At 48.5% G+C, this 17,539-nt stretch overlaps 1 long non-coding RNA gene across 1 annotated transcript; it reads right to left on the bottom strand.

The window, feature by feature from the left end:
* Nucleotides 1-378: 378 nt before the first annotated feature.
* On the bottom strand, nt 379-4,945 carry LOC142195125 (uncharacterized). The gene is made up of 3 exons (XR_012715069.1): nt 4,492-4,945; nt 2,923-2,980; nt 379-984 (listed from the first exon to the last, which is right to left on the bottom strand). It is a non-coding gene; the product is annotated as an uncharacterized LOC142195125 (long non-coding RNA).
* Nucleotides 4,946-17,539: the final 12,594 nt, after the last annotated feature.

The following is a 17,539-nucleotide window of genomic DNA, read 5'->3' as shown; positions in this document are numbered from 1 at the left end:
GTCTTTTTTCCAGGAGCAGTTTCTTCTGGAAAAGAGGAGAGCTGCTCATTCAGGCTGTTTTGCCTCATGATTCGGCCTGAAGACACACCCTCCTCCAGACTCGGCCCCTTCATTGGGCCTGGAGTGGAGTGCGCAGCTGGATGCCGGGGGTAGTGCACCAGCTTTCAGTCGCAGTTACCTGGCTTTAGGTCCCGAACCTGAGGCAGCCTCCTCAGGTTTCGGACCAAAAAAAAAAACCTCCGTCTGAACTTACCCTTAGTATTGCTGGCAGTTTGTAGACCTGCAGCAAAGAAGAAATTCCACCTTTGTTTGTAAACCACACAGTAGAATAAAGATATCATGTGAAGACAACCATTGCAATGGGAAATTTCACTTTATTTTTCTGGAGACATTTCAGAAACAAATATACAATACAATAAGAATTGTGACTTTTTGGAGTCTAGACCATAATTGCAAGAACTTTCTAAGATCTGTCAGAGTTGCTAGCTGGTTAAGGAAAACATTTTTTTTTGTACCGTGTTAGCCAGTGGATATGAAATCAATAAAAAACAAAACAAAAAAAAACAAACAAAAAACCAAAACGAGTCTTTGGTAGTGGATCCCTTTATTAATGACTAATGACAGATTAAGAGTTTTCGAAATATACCTGAGGAAGAAGCAGAGAGCATCAAAAGCTTGTAATCTGTCATTAGTAAGGGGGCGTTCACACAATCGTCAGTGTCCGCTGCTAATGTCCGCACAAGATTTTGAATGGACATTAGCAGCGGACACAGATTGTAGTGTGAACGCCCCCCCTTAGACATTAAAAAAAAATGTATCCACTTCTGAAGATTCAAGTTTTTTTTTAGCTGGTTATGTTCATAGGAAACTTTACAGCAAAAAGACAAATTGAAACATTTCATAGAACTAATAGTTGATACGCGAGATGAAGGTCCAGCCAGGTGTCCATGTCACATGTTCTCCACTCCTGAAGCAAGCACAAGTCTAGAAGAGAAAGTAAGTTCATGTCATTTTACAGAAAAATGGGAAACCGGATACGACAAAATAAATTTGGAATGCTATAAGATACGACAACCGACCGACAAAAACGCTCCACTACATACTTTTGGAATGAACATTTTACCGCCATTGCAAACAAAGAAAAACTCTTAGCACACCGTCATCCGTCCACACAACACCGACAACCTGCTGCAAAACCAAGACCGCAGGATGCAGCAAACAAAGCCTGAGCAGCCACCTTTAGACCAGAGGGTTTTCTGGCGACTGGTGTCAGATGCTGGTCAATGCAGCTACACTCCCGCCACGATGCTGTATGAGCTAAGCAGCGCAGGTACTAAAGTGAAGTCCTCAATTGGAAATCTGATATGGATAAGGCCTAAAATACCAACTCTTGAAGCTCCCTGTAAAAGAAAGCAGGGATTCCTGTAACTTGCAGGCCCAAATAGCACATGATCTCCAGCCCCTGCTAAGCCCCATACCACTCGCGGTGATGTTACCGAAATATAGACAAGCATAGCGATACGCTCCGGCCGAAAGCGTGGCCACCATGCGCTATAGTACAAGCAACACCACCACTTGTAGCACAGTGCCCAACAAGCACCAAAAAACCATGTGCTGCCTGTGCCTACATATCACAGAAGTCACCGCCATCTTCCTCAGGGAGCTCCCAGAGTTGAGACTCCAGGCCTCATCCAGCCAGACGCCCACTTAAGGGCTTCACTGAAGCAGCTACACCACTCAGACCACACAGCACCGCAGAAAGAACACAGCTACACTGGCCAGCGTTTGATACCAGTTGCCAGAAAGCCCATCTGGACTTTAGGCGCCTACCCATGACTCGGTTCACCACAACCCTTAGCGTTAACCCCACAGCAAACTGCCTGTACTGTATGAAAAGAGTTTTGAGTACCAAGAGAGGTTTTGCCTTCATCCCATTAAAAAGACCCCATGCTAAAAGTTGATACTACAAGCAGACGTACTAAATATAGCAGTCTACCCACATCCTCCACCACCCTCTCCATCACCACATGAAGGCTCAGATTCATAAGGAGGGGTTTATGAACCCTTACCTCCGACGCAACAATGGTAAAGGCAGTTTTGGGAACTACAGACTATAAAGGATAATGTGCCACAGCTTTGAAGAGACTCACAAATGCAAACCACATATGGACAACCATCAATAACCCGCCCCATCTTACAAGAACACTGACACACTGCAACATCGCACAACCTAAACATAGCATGCACCGACAGGACCCCTCAGAGATCTGGCACAGAACAGGAATGCCAACTTCTGAGAACGAAAGCAGCCATTTCCGTAATTAGCAGGAGCGAACAGCACATGATCTCCGGCACATGTGCTGCCCGTTCCTACAGGTCACAGAAGTCACCACCATCGTCTTCAGGGAGCTCCTGAGTTGGACTCCAACTGTTACCCACAATCTCCACTTGGTGGGGTTTAGTTCAGCACCTACACTGCTCAGATCATACAGCATCACAGTGCGGGAATCACAAATCCCATGCAGCTTGTGACATGTCCCCTCAGTGCTAGCCGGATGCAGGATTTGACAAGTCGTGACAGCCATCCACACCTAGTCTACATCTACTTGCCCCTTCATGACTCTACAACGCATTATCTTTCTAACAACTAACCACACAGTAGGATACAAGCTTTATAAACCTAGATTAGAGGTCAGTTCTCAAGGACACAGGCAAAACCTAAAGAGCACATAGTAATCTACCGCTAGTGCCCTCCACCACCCCTGCCATCACCACACGAAGGCTTGAATTCATAATGAGGGACTTATGATCCATAGACCTCCGACATAACAATGAAGAGGATAGCTTTAGGCACCAGTTTTATATTGATCCTTGCTCACAGCAGCTGCAAAATACCCAAAAAAAAGGCCAAATGGAACTTACCTACAATCTTGTAGAGGGCAAGGTGATGTTCTTCTAGTAGTAGATCCAGCTTTCACAGCTACAAAAGAGGAAAACACGACACTTAAAAAACCGTTTTAGTGTCGATTCAGAAACTGCAGGAGATTGAATATTGTTGGATTATTGTTGGGGGGGGGGGGGCAGAGTCATTCTGATCAAAGTATTAAAGTGATAACCCCTCCATTATCACAATGATACAGTGACAATAATGACCAAGATTTTTTTAGTGAACAGTTACCCAAGAGTTGCCCGAGACAGTAATAAGGGTAGTGTGTCTAATATTATATACACAGAGGAAGGTGGAGGAAGACAAGGCCAGCAAATACAACCTATAACCCCGACAGAGTTGATCCAGAGGAAGGCGAAAACTGGCAGTCAGTACAAGACCCAGGATCAACTATTCTAACAAGTGTAAAACCCTCATACAGTAGGGAATATTGAAATATAATATCCACAGTGTGTCGTTTTATAACATTCATATACACATTAGATAAGGTTGCATAAAGAGAAACATACATAAAGTACAGCCCTACAGAGTTGATCCAGAGGAAGGCAAAAAACCCCATGAGGCCAATGCCAATAACCCCATGTTATGGGAAAAAAATTCCTTCCCGACTCCAGTACGGCAGTCAGTATAAGACCCTGGAAAAACTCGTCTAGATTTACCATTAGGACTGGGGACAGCCAAAAAAAAAGTAGCAATACATGCATTCTCTATAGTAGGTTGAGCTAGGGCTGGGCCGACAGTCTCACCATACAGTTGTATGGTGAGCTGCCATTTCCCTACAGCTTATATTAGTCTAGGCATACTAATGCCATTAGGATTAGACTCATTTCTATCATGGTATTAGAGGGAAAAACCTACTACAACTCAGGGGGCCTAGGGCAGAGACTAGCCAAAGCAGAAAGTTACTCTGATGGCATGGTGAAGCAAGAAATGCAGAGCATCAATTGCAAAGTTGGTTTGTTTTTTAATTTAATTACTAGCCTTCACACGGTGTTACATCAATATCCCCTCCAATATCAATGCAACGGGTCATGCTCCGGCACCCTATCTAGCTAGGACTAGGGATGGGCTATGGCCTCACCATGCAGTTGTATGGTGAGCTGCCAGGTTGTTTTATTAGTCTAGGCATACTAATGCCACTAGGCGGCGGCGTTCTCATCAGAGCATTAAAGCAATAACCCGCCCAACTATCACAGTAACACAATGACAAAAGCAGCCAAAACCGCCGGACTAGGGCTAGACCTATTAATGCCATTAGGAATAAGGGAGGCCAGTTCCATCAAATGCATTAATGTAATAACCGACCGAAATATCACAGAAATACAATGACAGACGGCTAAACCCGTCAGGATCTGCTCTCAAGTAAGAACTGGCAGGCATAGCTCTCTATAAGACCCGCCAAGGCATAGATCTGTTAAGAACCACCGGGCGCTGTCTCTATAAGAACTAGCAAGCACAGGTCTCCCTATAAGAACGGTCACCTTCAGAGCTCCCACAGAGTTCCACAGGCAAAGCTAAGAGCAAATAAAAGGGGGGAAACCTACCGTGTCAACTCAGCCGGTCCCACGTCTCTGCAGCACACCAGTCCACGCGCCGTCCTCCTTCTGCACAACTAGCTTCCGTATACTACAACAGCTGTATTTAAGGCATCACATGCTTGCCACACCCCCTCACGTGTTTCTGAGGGGGCGTGGCCAACTAATTGGGAAGGTTTCTACACAGCTGTTGTAGCACGTGCCAAACAAGTGAAAGTGGGTGTGGCTGGAATAAATTCACATAGCAGGGAAACAGCAGAATGTCGAAAGCAATATGTTTCTAAAGCACGGTTTCGCCCTCTTTCTGTTCTTCAATAGTTTGGAGATGTGCACTTGGAGTAGTGCTGAGTGGAATGTTAGCAGTGTATAGGACACAAGTACCTTGTTTTTATTTTTGTGAGTAATGAAAACGTGTCTTCCTAAAGATACTTCTGTATCTCTTCACAGGACCCAAGCATCCATCTATTGCTGTTACTGTAGAATGACTAAATATACCTGTATTTCTTCCCCAGCTCCTTTACCACAAGTAGAACTTTCAATCCGTCAACCAATCTTAATACGACCAATCAACGGTATTACACTAAGACTACACTTTATATGACTGTGCTGACAGTACCAGTATTAAAGATGGTAGACGCGAAATCCTAGTGGGCTAAAGGACTTCCGGTGACGACGTGATCATGTGATCAGACTGGCGTGGGCGGAGCTATTCAGGACAGTGCCGAGTTACACAGGAAAAAGAAGTTGCAGTGAATGGAGACTGGAAGGAGGTAAGAGACGGCATGTGTAAGCAAGAGGGGTGGAAAGGGCTGGGGGGGAGGGTCAGGCTGTGTGTGAGCATGATATAGGAGTTTGGATGGGTAAAGGCTAAATACTAGACTCCGTAAGGACCGTCTGCCGATACAAGGTCACATGACCGGATAGGCGTGTCTTTACTTGTAAGCAAGACCTTCCACAGTATCCTGTGTAGTGGAGCAACATGGAGAGCTGCGAGGTGCACGATTTAGTGAAGGGGGGGGAGATACAGTAGGTGGACTGCAGGGAGTAGTGTAGAGGGGGAGAGATGTGCAGGGTCGGACAGGCCCGCCGGGAGACCGGGGAATCCCCCCGTAGGCCCCAGCCTGGACTATTAAGACCCTCATTATGGGGCCCTACCGGACCTCCACTGCCTTTTTTTTTTTTTTTTTTTTTTTTTTTTAGTAGACAGTGGAGGTTCGGTAAGGCGTCTGCTCAGGGCTGGTGTCAGCACCCGGGCAAGTCACTGTGAAGTATGAAGGGAGAGAGACTCCGTGCTGAAGAGACAGCATGTGTGAGTAATAGGGGAGACATGGGGGGGGGCAGGCTGTGTGAGCGAGAGGGGAGACATGGAGGTGCAGGCTGTGTGAGCGAGAGGGGAGACATGGAGGTGCAGGCTGTGTGAGCGAGAGGGGAGACATGGAGGTGCAGGCTGTGTGAGCGAGAGGGGAGACATGGAGGTGCAGGCTGTGTGAGCGAGAGGGGAGACATGGAGGTGCAGGCTGTGTGAGCGAGAGGGGAGACATGGAGGTGCAGGCTGTGTGAGCGAGAGGGGAGACATGGAGGTGCAGGCTGTGTGAGCGAGAGGGGAGACATGGAGGTGCAGGCTGTGTGAGCGAGAGGGGAGACATGGAGGTGCAGGCTGTGTGAGCGAGAGGGGAGACATGGAGGGGCAGGCTGTGTGAGCGAGAGGGGAGACATGGAGGGGCAGGCTGTGTGAGCGAGAGGGGAGACATGGAGGTGCAGGCTGTGTGAGCGAGAGGGGAGACATGGAGGTGCAGGCTGTGTGAGCGAGAGGGGAGACATGGAGGTGCAGGCTGTGTGAGCGAGAGGGGAGACATGGAGGTGCAGGCTGTGTGAGCGAGAGGGGAGACATGGAGGTGCAGGCTGTGTGAGCGAGAGGGGAGACATGGAGGTGCAGGCTGTGTGAGCGAGAGGGGAGACATGGGGGGGGCAGGCTGTGTGAGCGAGAGGGGAGACATGGAGGGGCAGGCTGTGTGAGCGAGAGGGGAGACATGGAGGTGCAGGCTGTGTGAGCGAGAGGGGAGACATGGAGGTGCAGGCTGTGTGAGCGAGAGGGGAGACATGGAGGTGCAGGCTGTGTGAGCGAGAGGGGAGACATGGAGGTGCAGGCTGTGTGAGCGAGAGGGGAGACATGGAGGTGCAGGCTGTGTGAGCGAGAGGGGAGACATGGAGGTGCAGGCTGTGTGAGCGAGAGGGGAGACATGGAGGTGCAGGCTGTGTGAGCGAGAGGGGAGACATGGAGGTGCAGGCTGTGTGAGCGAGAGGGGAGACATGGAGGTGCAGGCTGTGTGAGCGAGAGGGGAGACATGGAGGTGCAGGCTGTGTGAGCGAGAGGGGAGACATGGAGGTGCAGGCTGTGTGAGCGAGAGGGGAGACATGGAGGTGCAGGCTGTGTGAGCGAGAGGGGAGACATGGAGGTGCAGGCTGTGTGAGCGAGAGGGGAGACATGGAGGTGCAGGCTGTGTGAGCGAGAGGGGAGACATGGAGGTGCAGGCTGTGTGAGCGAGAGGGGAGACATGGAGGTGCAGGCTGTGTGAGCGAGAGGGGAGACATGGAGGTGCAGGCTGTGTGAGCGAGAGGGGAGACATGGAGGTGCAGGCTGTGTGAGCGAGAGGGGAGACATGGAGGTGCAGGCTGTGTGAGCGAGAGGGGAGACATGGAGGTGCAGGCTGTGTGAGCGAGAGGGGAGACATGGAGGTGCAGGCTGTGTGAGCATGGTTGCGTCTAGATTGGAGTTGCTCCTGGTAGGTCCTCCCTCCAGCAACTCCAATCTAGTCACCTCACTAGTGAACGGTCTAGATTGGAGTTGCTGGAGGGAGGACCTGCTAGAATCATCTCCAATGTAGACTGTTCAGTACTGAGGTGACTAGAATGGAGTTGCTTCGAGGAGCTGCTGCCAGAAACTCCAATCTAGTCACTTCACTACAGGAGCAGCTAGAGTGGAGTGTCTATAGGGAGGATCCGTAACTGGCCAAGAGAGACATTGTATATGTATATAATATCAATAAAAATATAGGAAAAACACATTCCTGGACATGTTTACATATGGCATTGATATATATATATTACATAAAATATACCTATATAAATATATATTTGCCATATGCTCTGTACAGGGAGGTGACGCCGCAGCCTTACGTGTTTATTATAACTTGCGCCACTTATTGTAAGTGATAATGGAAATATATGGCAATTTAATAACTGATATAGAGCTAAATTCTGACGTATCGCTGTGCGCCTGATTTATCAGTATATAGTTAATGCAGGTAGGCTCATGATGGTCTCGGCATATTCTGTAGTTACAATAGGTGGGTCCTCCTTGCAGCAACTCCATTCTAGCTGTCTCAATACAGAACTGACTAGAATGGAGTTGCTGCAGGTAGGTTCATGGTATCGGTATATTCTGTAGTTGCTGTAGGTGGGTCCTCCTTGCAGCAACTCCATTCTAGCTGTCTCAATACAGAACTGACTAGAATGGAGTTGCTGCAGGTAGGTTCATGGTATCGGTATATTCCGTAGTTGCTATAGGTAGGTCCTCCTTGCAGCAACTCCATTCTAGCTGTCTCAATACAGAACTGACTAGAATGGAGTTGCTGCAGGTAGGTTGATGGTCTGGGTATACTCTGTAGTTGCTATAGGTAGGTCCTCCTTGCAGCAACTCCATTCTAGCTGTCTCAATACAGAACTAACTAGAATGGAGTTGCTGCAGGTAGGTTGATGGTCTGGGTATATTCTGTAGTTACAATAGGTGGGTCCTCCTTGCAGCAACTCCATTCTAGCTGTCTCAATACAGAACTGACTAGAATGGAGTTGCTGCAGGTAGGTTGATGGTCTGGGTATATTCTGTAGTTGCTATAGGTGGGTCCTCCTTGCAGCAACTCCATTCTAGCTGTCTCAATACAGAACTGACTAGAATGGAGTTGCTGCAGGTAGGTTCATGGTATCGGTATATTCTGTAGTTACAATAGGTGGGTCCTCCTTGCAGCAACTCCATTCTAGCTGTCTCAATACAGAATTGACTAGAATGGAGTTGCTGCAGGTAGGTTCATGGTATCGGTATATTCTGTAGTTACAATAGGTGGGTCCTCCTTGCAGCAACTTCATTCTAGCTGTCTCAATACAGAACTGACTAGAATGGAGTTGCTGCAGGTAGGTTCATGGTATCGGTATATTCTGTAGTTGCTGTAGGTGGGTCCTCCTTGCAGCAACTCCATTCTAGCTGTCTCAATACAGAACTGACTAGAATGGAGTTGCTGCAGGTAGGTTGATGGTCTGGGTATACTCTGTAGTTGCTATAGGTAGGTCCTCCTTGCAGCAACTCCATTCTAGCTGTCTCAATACAGAACTGACTAGAATGGAGTTGCTGCAGGTAGGTTGATGGTCTGGGTATATTCTGTAGTTGCTATAGGTGGGTCCTCCTTGCAGCAACTCCATTCTAGCTGTCTCAATACAGAACTGACTAGAATGGAGTTGCTGCAGGTAGGTTCATGGTATCGGTATATTCTCCATAGGTTATTCAGTATAGGACCTATATCTTATAAGCTCCGCCTACAGTAATAATAATAATAAAACACACATTTTAAAAATTTATATTTTATTGAACTAAAACCATCCGCACAATCCTCATTATCCATATTTTAAAAAAAAAAAAAAAAAAAAAAAACCTAAACAAAAAACCACCTCCACTAGTTACCAACGTAGTCCATCAACCCCCTCCCTTCTACCAACTTACCTGTCCTGGTCTAGTATTACCTGCTTTCATGGAATAAACCAGCCACTGTCGTCTCATGCGGTGGGGTTACTAGAGTAAAGACAGGATCACATGTGCGCCAGGTTCTACGTTGTTTAAAGAGGACCTTTCACTTCCTGGGGCACATGCGGTGTAATACACCACTAGAAAACCAACAGTGTGCTGAATTCAGCGCACTATCGGCTTTCCCTTTCTGTTCCGGTACCGTAGTTCTTCACTGTCAGAAGGGCGTTTCTAACAGACAGTCAGGAACGCCTTTATTCACAGTAGCATCTATTGCGCTGTATTGTGAGACTGGGGGGCATTGCTTATTTCCAACAATGACGTCTATGGACGAGTACTATCAGGAGGGGAGGAAACGTTCCTCACCACTCTCACAGTACGACTTTGGGCTTTCTAGCGGTGTATTACACTGCATGTGCCCCAGGAGGTGAAAGGTCCTCTTTAAATCTGTCATGTGACCTGAATGATGAAAAGCCAGATCGCTAAAACATCGGTTACTCATGGACACCAGTGGACTCCATTGACTTAATGGGGTCAGCCGTTTCCATACTGAAACGGGCAGAGAGAACAATCCTCCGTGCAGGACTTTTCTCTCTGTCGATTTCTGCGGCCGATGTGAATCTAACCGCAAATTTAGTCCAGTGACCTTCTTTTTTAATTAATGGAGAACCAGAATGTGAGGCCTCCTCCTACTGAAAGGATAGTACCTCAGGATAGGCCATCAGTATTAGATGTGTGGGGGCCCCTGCAGATCTCTGGTGTTGTACAAACTGTAGTGGCGAGTGTAGGTACCGCAGCGATGCGCCATTACAATCTCTGTACCGGAGATATGCAGGGGTTTTACGTGTTGGGGTTCCCCTGCAGGTCTAATATTGATGGCCTACCCTGAGAAAGTGGATAACTCCATGAGGCTTGCTCCCCACACCACTTAAACACAGTGGAAGAAACGTGGCAGAAGAAAAAACAAAAACAATCCCATCCCCATTTTACGGTAAAATAGATGCAGCGGATACGCTGCACTGTCATGGTTTTGGAAATTGGAGCATGCCAGTTATACCCCAGGACGTGGCGGCGGCTTCCCTATTGGTATAGTTAAAGCAGAAAGTCCACAGAGGAAACCTGTACAAAGCGCTACAGGAAGAACCCCGATGTGTTGCTGTTTTTCCAACAGTGTTTTTTTGCTACAGGTGCTACGTGGGGCCTTAACCACAAGTCATGTCAAGCTTGTGATTAACCCCTTCTTGGGTAATCAGCAATTCAATCACTTAGATGGAATCACTGACTGCAGGAGGTTGGGGGAGTCAGTGGTGAATACAGCTCACCAGGCACACTTGGTGGTCTTCGGGGGGCACGTTGTATTAATGAATATATGGGGGGGAGAACACAGGCAGCCTGCTATACAAATAAAGCAGGGGTCGGCAACCTTCAGCACACCAGCTGTTGTAAAACTACAACTCCCAGCATGTATACTTGCTCTGCTGTTCTTGGAACTCCCATGGAAGTGAATGGAGCATGTTGGGAGTTGTAGTTTCACAGCAGCTGGAGAGCCGAAGGTTGCTGACCACTGAAATAAAGTATAGCTGCCCTAATCTTCCTTAGGGTTGCACCTGCTGTACAGGGAGAGTAAAGTGACCATGACATTTGTTAGAATTGCTAACTCATGCACTAGAAAGAGTTAATTGCAGTCATAACCTGACCACGACTAACCCCAAGTGCAAGAGTCACAGTCAAGGGTTTACACTCAGTTATGACACACAGAAAAGTAATGTCTTAAGATTCGCCCCCATCAGTTTGGTGCTAGTGATCACTGCAGGGTTGGAGAGTGAGCAGTGCAGAATATTTATACCTACAGCTCACACAGGAGGCAGCCCCCAGGTCCTGGATCTCCCCTATCATACAGATGGCAGCCCCCATGCCCCTCTCAGGCTACAGATGGCAGTCCCCCATGGACTGAAGCCCCCCTCAGTATACAGCAGGAGCACCCTAACACATAGGTGGCAACATCCAAGGTGCTGGACCCCTCCAACACACAGGCAGCATCCCCAAACACACACAGGTGGTAACATCTCAGGGCCCAAGAACAACCCCCACCCACATACAAACAGCACTGCAGGAATCCCCCATTTACATGAAGGCAGCACCCAAATGACCTAAACACAACAAAGCAGTACCCTGGAACCTCCGCCACATGCCCACAGGTGGAAGTACCCAAGGGGCCACCACCAAAACCACCTCACACACACAGGTAGCATCCCAGGGGCCTCCAAACAAGGACACAGGTCGCAGCACCCTGGGACCACCTCCAGAACTCCCTCTCACATACAAGCAGTACCCCAGGACCCCAACACACAAATTCGATACCCCTGGGAACCCACACAAACGCATGCAGCAGGCCCCCCCAGGGACCCTCCCCACCATTACATGCAAGCAGCACCCCAGGGATGTTTGCTCATCCATTAGATGTCAGCAGCACCCCAAGGACACCGCCCCCCCTGTAGATGCCCAAGCACACCAAGGATGCATGCCAACATAATTAGATGTCGATGGCACCCCAGGGTCTCTGCCCCTTTTAGTTGCCAGAAGCACGCCAGGGACACCTTGCCCCTATCCATGCCAACAGCATACACCATAGATGCTAATAGCACTCCAAGGACCTCCCCCTTTATGCCAGAAGCACCTCGAGGACCTCTACCTTTCTTCAGATGCCAGCATCCCAAAGATCCCTGCCCACTTAGATGCTAGCAGCATCCAAGGGACTCATGCACTCCTACAGATGCCAACTGCACCCCTGCCCCCCCCCCCCCCCCCGTTTAGAAGCACACCAAAGATCCCTGTCCTTCTCTTTTAGTTGCCAGCAGCACCCCAAAGGCCCCTGCCCCTTCTTAGATGCCAGTAGTACCCCAAAGACCCCCCCCCCCCCCCAGATGCCAGCAGTATCCCAAAGACCCAGTGCCCCCCATTAGATACCAGCAGTTCTTCAAAGACCCACTGCCAGGGGTGTAACGATCGTGACCTGGCCCGGTGAGACACGGGGCCAGTAGCCAGCTAGAGATAGTCGGGGTCCAGTACCACTATGTGACAGCAGCAGGGGAAAGCCTGGTTCCCCGACCACTATATATATTGTAAATGAAAAAGGGCACCGGCATATTGCCAGGCCCTTTTTCAATAGACACTGGCCCAGGAGAGGTGACTTAAAGTAAACAGATATACTCACCTCTCTGCGTCCTCTCCGGCGTCTTCCATCATGTGATTGAAGCCTGAGATTAGGCCCCAGCAGTCAGATGGAGCGCAGCGGCGTAATGATGTCAGTGACCCCTCATGTGACTGCTGAGGACCAATCACAGGACTCAACAGAGACGTCAGGAAGATGCTGAAGACAGCCGGAGCCAGGATGCCCAGGAAAGGCGAGTATTAGGGTTTGTTAATTTTATTCACCTACCCTGGGCCTCCTATTATTATACTCTGGGGTCTGAGGTGACCACAGTGTAGAATAATATCACTGGAGGGGGCTGTTGGGAGCATATAATACTGGGGGGGGGGGAGGCACTGCTGGAGATATAATGTGTGTGTTGGGGGGGGGGGGCACTGCTCGACATGTAATATTGTATATGGGGGGGGGGCTGCTGGGTATGTAATACTGTGCACGCCACTGCCTCCCCTCTTAGATGCAGCAGTACCCCCAAAGATCTCCTGCGCCCCCTTAAATGCCAGAAACACCTAAAGGACCCCGTCTCCCTCTATGCCAACGACTCCTATACCACCCTAAAGATCAATCCAATCCACCAGACCCTTCGGGATACAGTCCCATAAAAATGCGCTCCCCTCAGCCTCATCGAACATGCAGTCCAATGTAACTACATCACTCTCTTCCCTCAGCCTCATGCAGTCCCATGTAACTACATCACTCTCTCTCCTCAGCCTCATCCAACATGCAGTCCCATGAAACTACATCACTCTCTCTCCTCAGCCTCATCTAATGTGCAGTCCCATGTAACTACATCACTCTCTCTCCTCAGCCTCCTCCAACATGCAGTCCCATGTAACTACATAACTCTTTCTCCTGAGCCTCATCCAACATGCAGTCCCATGTAATTACATCACTCTCTCCTCAGCCTCATCCAACATGCAGTCCCATGTAACTACATCACTCTCTCTCCTCAGCCTCATCTAATGTGCAGTCCCATGTAACTACATCACTCTCTCCCCTCAGCCTCATCCAACATGCAGTCCCATGTAATTACATCACTCTCTCCCCTCAGCCTCATCCAACATGCAGTCCCATGTAATTACATTACTCTCTCCTCAGCCTCATCCAACATGCAGTCCCATGTAATTACATCACTCTCTCCTCAGCCTCATCCAACATGCAGTCCCATGTAACTACATCTCTCTCTCTCCTCAGCCTCATCTAATGTGCAGTCCCATGTAACTACATCACTCTCTCCCCTCAGCCTCATCCAACATGCAGTCCCATGTAATTACATCACTCTCTCCCCTCAGCCTCATCCAACATGCAGTCCCATGTAATTACATCACTCTCTCCTCAGCCTCATCTAATGTGCAGTCCCATGTAACTACATCACTCTCTCCCCTAAGCCTCATCCAACATACAGTCCCATGTAACTACATCACTCTCTCCCCTCAGCCTCATCCAACATGTCGTCTCATGTAAAACAAACCTGTCTCTTCCCTTCCATCCTCCATTACCACAAGACAATCCTCTCTGCTTTCTGTTCTCCAGCTTCATGAGCTCGGCTCCGGCTTCCTCTATACAGCACAGAGCAGTGATGGCCGAAACTCTGCCCTCCTCTGAGAGGCCACGCCCCTTCCTGTGACATCATACCTACCAGGAGCAACTCCACTCTAGTCACGACCCTGTGAGCATATAATACCGTGGGGGGGTGTCACTGGTGAGCACATAATTCTGTTTGGGGGCCACTGTGGTGCACATAATAATGTTTGGGGGTCACTATGGAGTACCTAATTCTGTTTGGGGGCCTCTGTGGTGCACATAATACTGTTTGGGGGTCACTATGGAGTACCTAATTCTGTTTGGGGGCCCCTGTGGTGCACATCGTACTGTATGGGGGTCACTATGGAGTACCTAATTCTGTTTGGGGGGCCCTGTGGTGCACATCATACTGTATGGGGGTCACTATGGAGCACGTAATACTGTTTGGGGGCCCCTGTGGAGCACGTTATGCTGTCCCAGTATTGCTTACATGTGGGGCGTTGCGCTGCTTTCTCACCGTATTCTTGATAGCTGCAGTTGTGGGTACTAAAGCTGTATCTCTTTCAGGTATCTGAGATATTACTTTAGCGCCCATAACCGCCACTATCAAGAATTCACTCTAGTAAGGGGATAGGGGACCACGGACAAAAGTTTGTACCCAGGCCCACAAAACATTAGTTACACCAATGGCGCTGCTCTGGGTCCAGGCACCGCCAGTAATATAGCTTATTTTTAACTAGGTCGACTGTGCTGATACACAGACGTCCTGTACTTGGATGTAAAGTGGGCACCTCCGTTCATCAGGATCGCAGGTAGGTGAGTATAACACTTTTTTTTTTTTTTTTTTAAGCTTAGTTTTGGGTATTTTAATAGTACAAGGGGTTGTTTGGAGGGGGAAATTATAATTATAAGGAGGGGGCATTATGAACATAAGAGGGGTCATTTTTATAGGGGTTATTAGGGGACATTACGAATACAAGGGGAGGCTATATTAGGAGGCATTATGAACATAAGTCATTGATATTAGGGGTGCAGTATTTATGTCAGGGGGAATTAGGGGCATACTATGAGGGGGCAATTAATTTAATGAAAGTGGCACTTGGGCTTTATTAAGACTAAGGCCTCACGTTGCAAACTGCAACAAAATAGCGCTGCAGGAAAAACCGCAGCAGCAACGCATTGTGTTTTTTTTTTTTCCCGCAGCGCTTTTCATTTTCTGCTTCCATTACACCTATAGGGAAACCATCAGTGTTTTCGTAGGTATAAGTGATATTCCAGCGATTTCCAAAACCCCAACGGTTTTGGAAATCGCAGCATGTTCACTGCACATAATTTTCCACAACGTGTGGATGGGATTTGCTAGAATCCCATTCACATTGCAGGAACTGTTGGCTTTTTCCGTGGTGTTTTCGCCATATGAAGCCCCATCCACACTTTGCGTTAAAATAAGATACATGCTGTAATTTCCAAAGCAGTCTTGGGTTTTAGCGTTAGACATTGCAGCATGCCTACGGAAATTCTGGCGGTTTCAATATAATTGAAGCAGAAAATAGAGAGGAAAGCTCTGCAAACTTTTCTGTGCAAAGGCCTGCAGGAAGAAACGTGATGCGTCATGGACGCGGTTTTTCCCGCAGCGCTTTTTTGCTGCAGGACACCACGTGGGGCCTTGAACTGGAAAACTCCTTAAGCCTATTTATATTGATGATCTATCCTCAGAATAAATCATCAATAAGAGATAAGTGACCCCCTGATCAGTTGTATGAAGGGGCCATGGTGCCTGTTTATATCACACGCTGTCTGTTTATAGTGACCGTGTGGTGTAATTACAGCCTTGTCACATAGACGCTTATAGGACGAGGCTGTAGTTACATGACATGGCCACTGTGAGATGTACGATACTGCGTAAACAGAGAAGGGGTCACGGCGCTTGCACAGATGCCACGATTCACTCAAACAGCTGATTCATCCCTCATTATTACACCTCAGCCACGGAGGTGTAAAAAAAAAAAAAAAAACACACACTCGCCTGTCCCCAGCACCCTGTTGTCCTCCGCCTCTGTTTGTTCCGTCTCATGGCAACACCTAATTTCTGGAAATTCTGTACCCAATTCCTCTTAGCGGTCACATGATGTGCAGGACTCCCAGCAAGAAGGTGCCAGCACGAGACTGAATGGACACTGGCCGAGGACAACGGGTTGCTGAGGACAGGTGAGTATGCTTTTTTTATTTTAAACCTCCAGCCCGGCACATGAGTTGCTCCAATTCCTGGACAATATCTTTAAAGGATTTATCCATGTTTCTAATATTTATGGCCGGTCCTCAGGATAAGCCATCAATATTACATCTGTGGGAATCTGACAGCCAGGACCTCTGCAGATGAGCTTTTTCATTACAGTGCGGCTACAGGTAATGGTGACAATTCTAGGAGCCACGCTGCTCTCTTGCCATACAGGATGTAGCAGTGGGTTTAGGTAGTGCAGTGGTACACATCGTATGGCAGGCGAGCAGCCGGCTCCTGATATTACCTTTAGCCATCCTGTCTCTGTACAACTCATCTACAGGGGTCCTGGCGGTGGGCCCCTAAAAACAATTCCACTGGTGGGCCCTAAACACCCCAGTCCGACCCTGTGCAGGGTGGATGTGGGGTACACAATTCACTGTGGGGGAGAGATGGGTGCATGGCAAACTGTGGGGTGGGGAAGTGTGGGGTGCCTGGTGAATTGGGGGGGGGGGGATTTAGAGCTGTGTTACTTTAATGGATGGCAAGCTATGGTTGATGCTTGGTGGATTTAGGGTAAGTTCACACAGGTTTTTTTTTTTTGCTCAGTTCTTTTTTTTCTGGGAGCCGTTTGTTCCAGAACGGACATGCTCATTCTTCAGACACCTCGCGACATCCGCCTGAAGGCACTCCCTCCTCCCAACTAGGCCCATTCATTTGGACCTAATCCGGAGCGGAGTGCGCAACTGGATGCTGGTGCAGTGCACTGGTATCCAGTCACAGCCACCTGTATTTTGGGACCGGAACCTGAGGCAGCCTCAGGTTCCGGTCCAAAATACCCCGTGTGAACCCGGCCTAAGGATTGCATAAGAGGCACAAAGAAACTCCTCCATTGGCGGTGCAGAGGTGATTGACAATGTGCTTTAGGTTAAAGCCCCACATAGGGGGCCACAGCCAAAAAGCTCTGCAGGAAAAACCTCTGTGGAAACACATTGCGATCTTCCTACAAGGCCTTTCACGTAAAATGTGCAGTTTTCCTCTGCGGACTTTCTACTTTAGATATACATATAGTTTCCATGTGCTGCAATGTACAAAAAGTAATGTGGGGATAGTGCAGTGCTTGTTGCGGTGCGTGTCAGGGTCGAATTCGACAGCACGGGTCAATCGGTCAGATCCAAATTAGTATTAGCATGTGTGCACCGCGCGAAGAATGACACAGACACTCAGTTCCGTTTTCAATCCCAGCCCAGCACTGAACTGCGTTTATTTCACGTCACACATAGTTATACAGGAAAGGAAAAGAAAGGGTTAATGC

This window comes from Leptodactylus fuscus, chromosome 1, assembly GCF_031893055.1.
Source record: "Leptodactylus fuscus isolate aLepFus1 chromosome 1, aLepFus1.hap2, whole genome shotgun sequence".
NCBI lineage: Eukaryota > Metazoa > Chordata > Amphibia > Anura > Leptodactylidae > Leptodactylus > Leptodactylus fuscus.
Note: the sequence above shows the minus strand (reverse complement) of the source record. Positions and strands in the feature narration are given on the sequence as shown.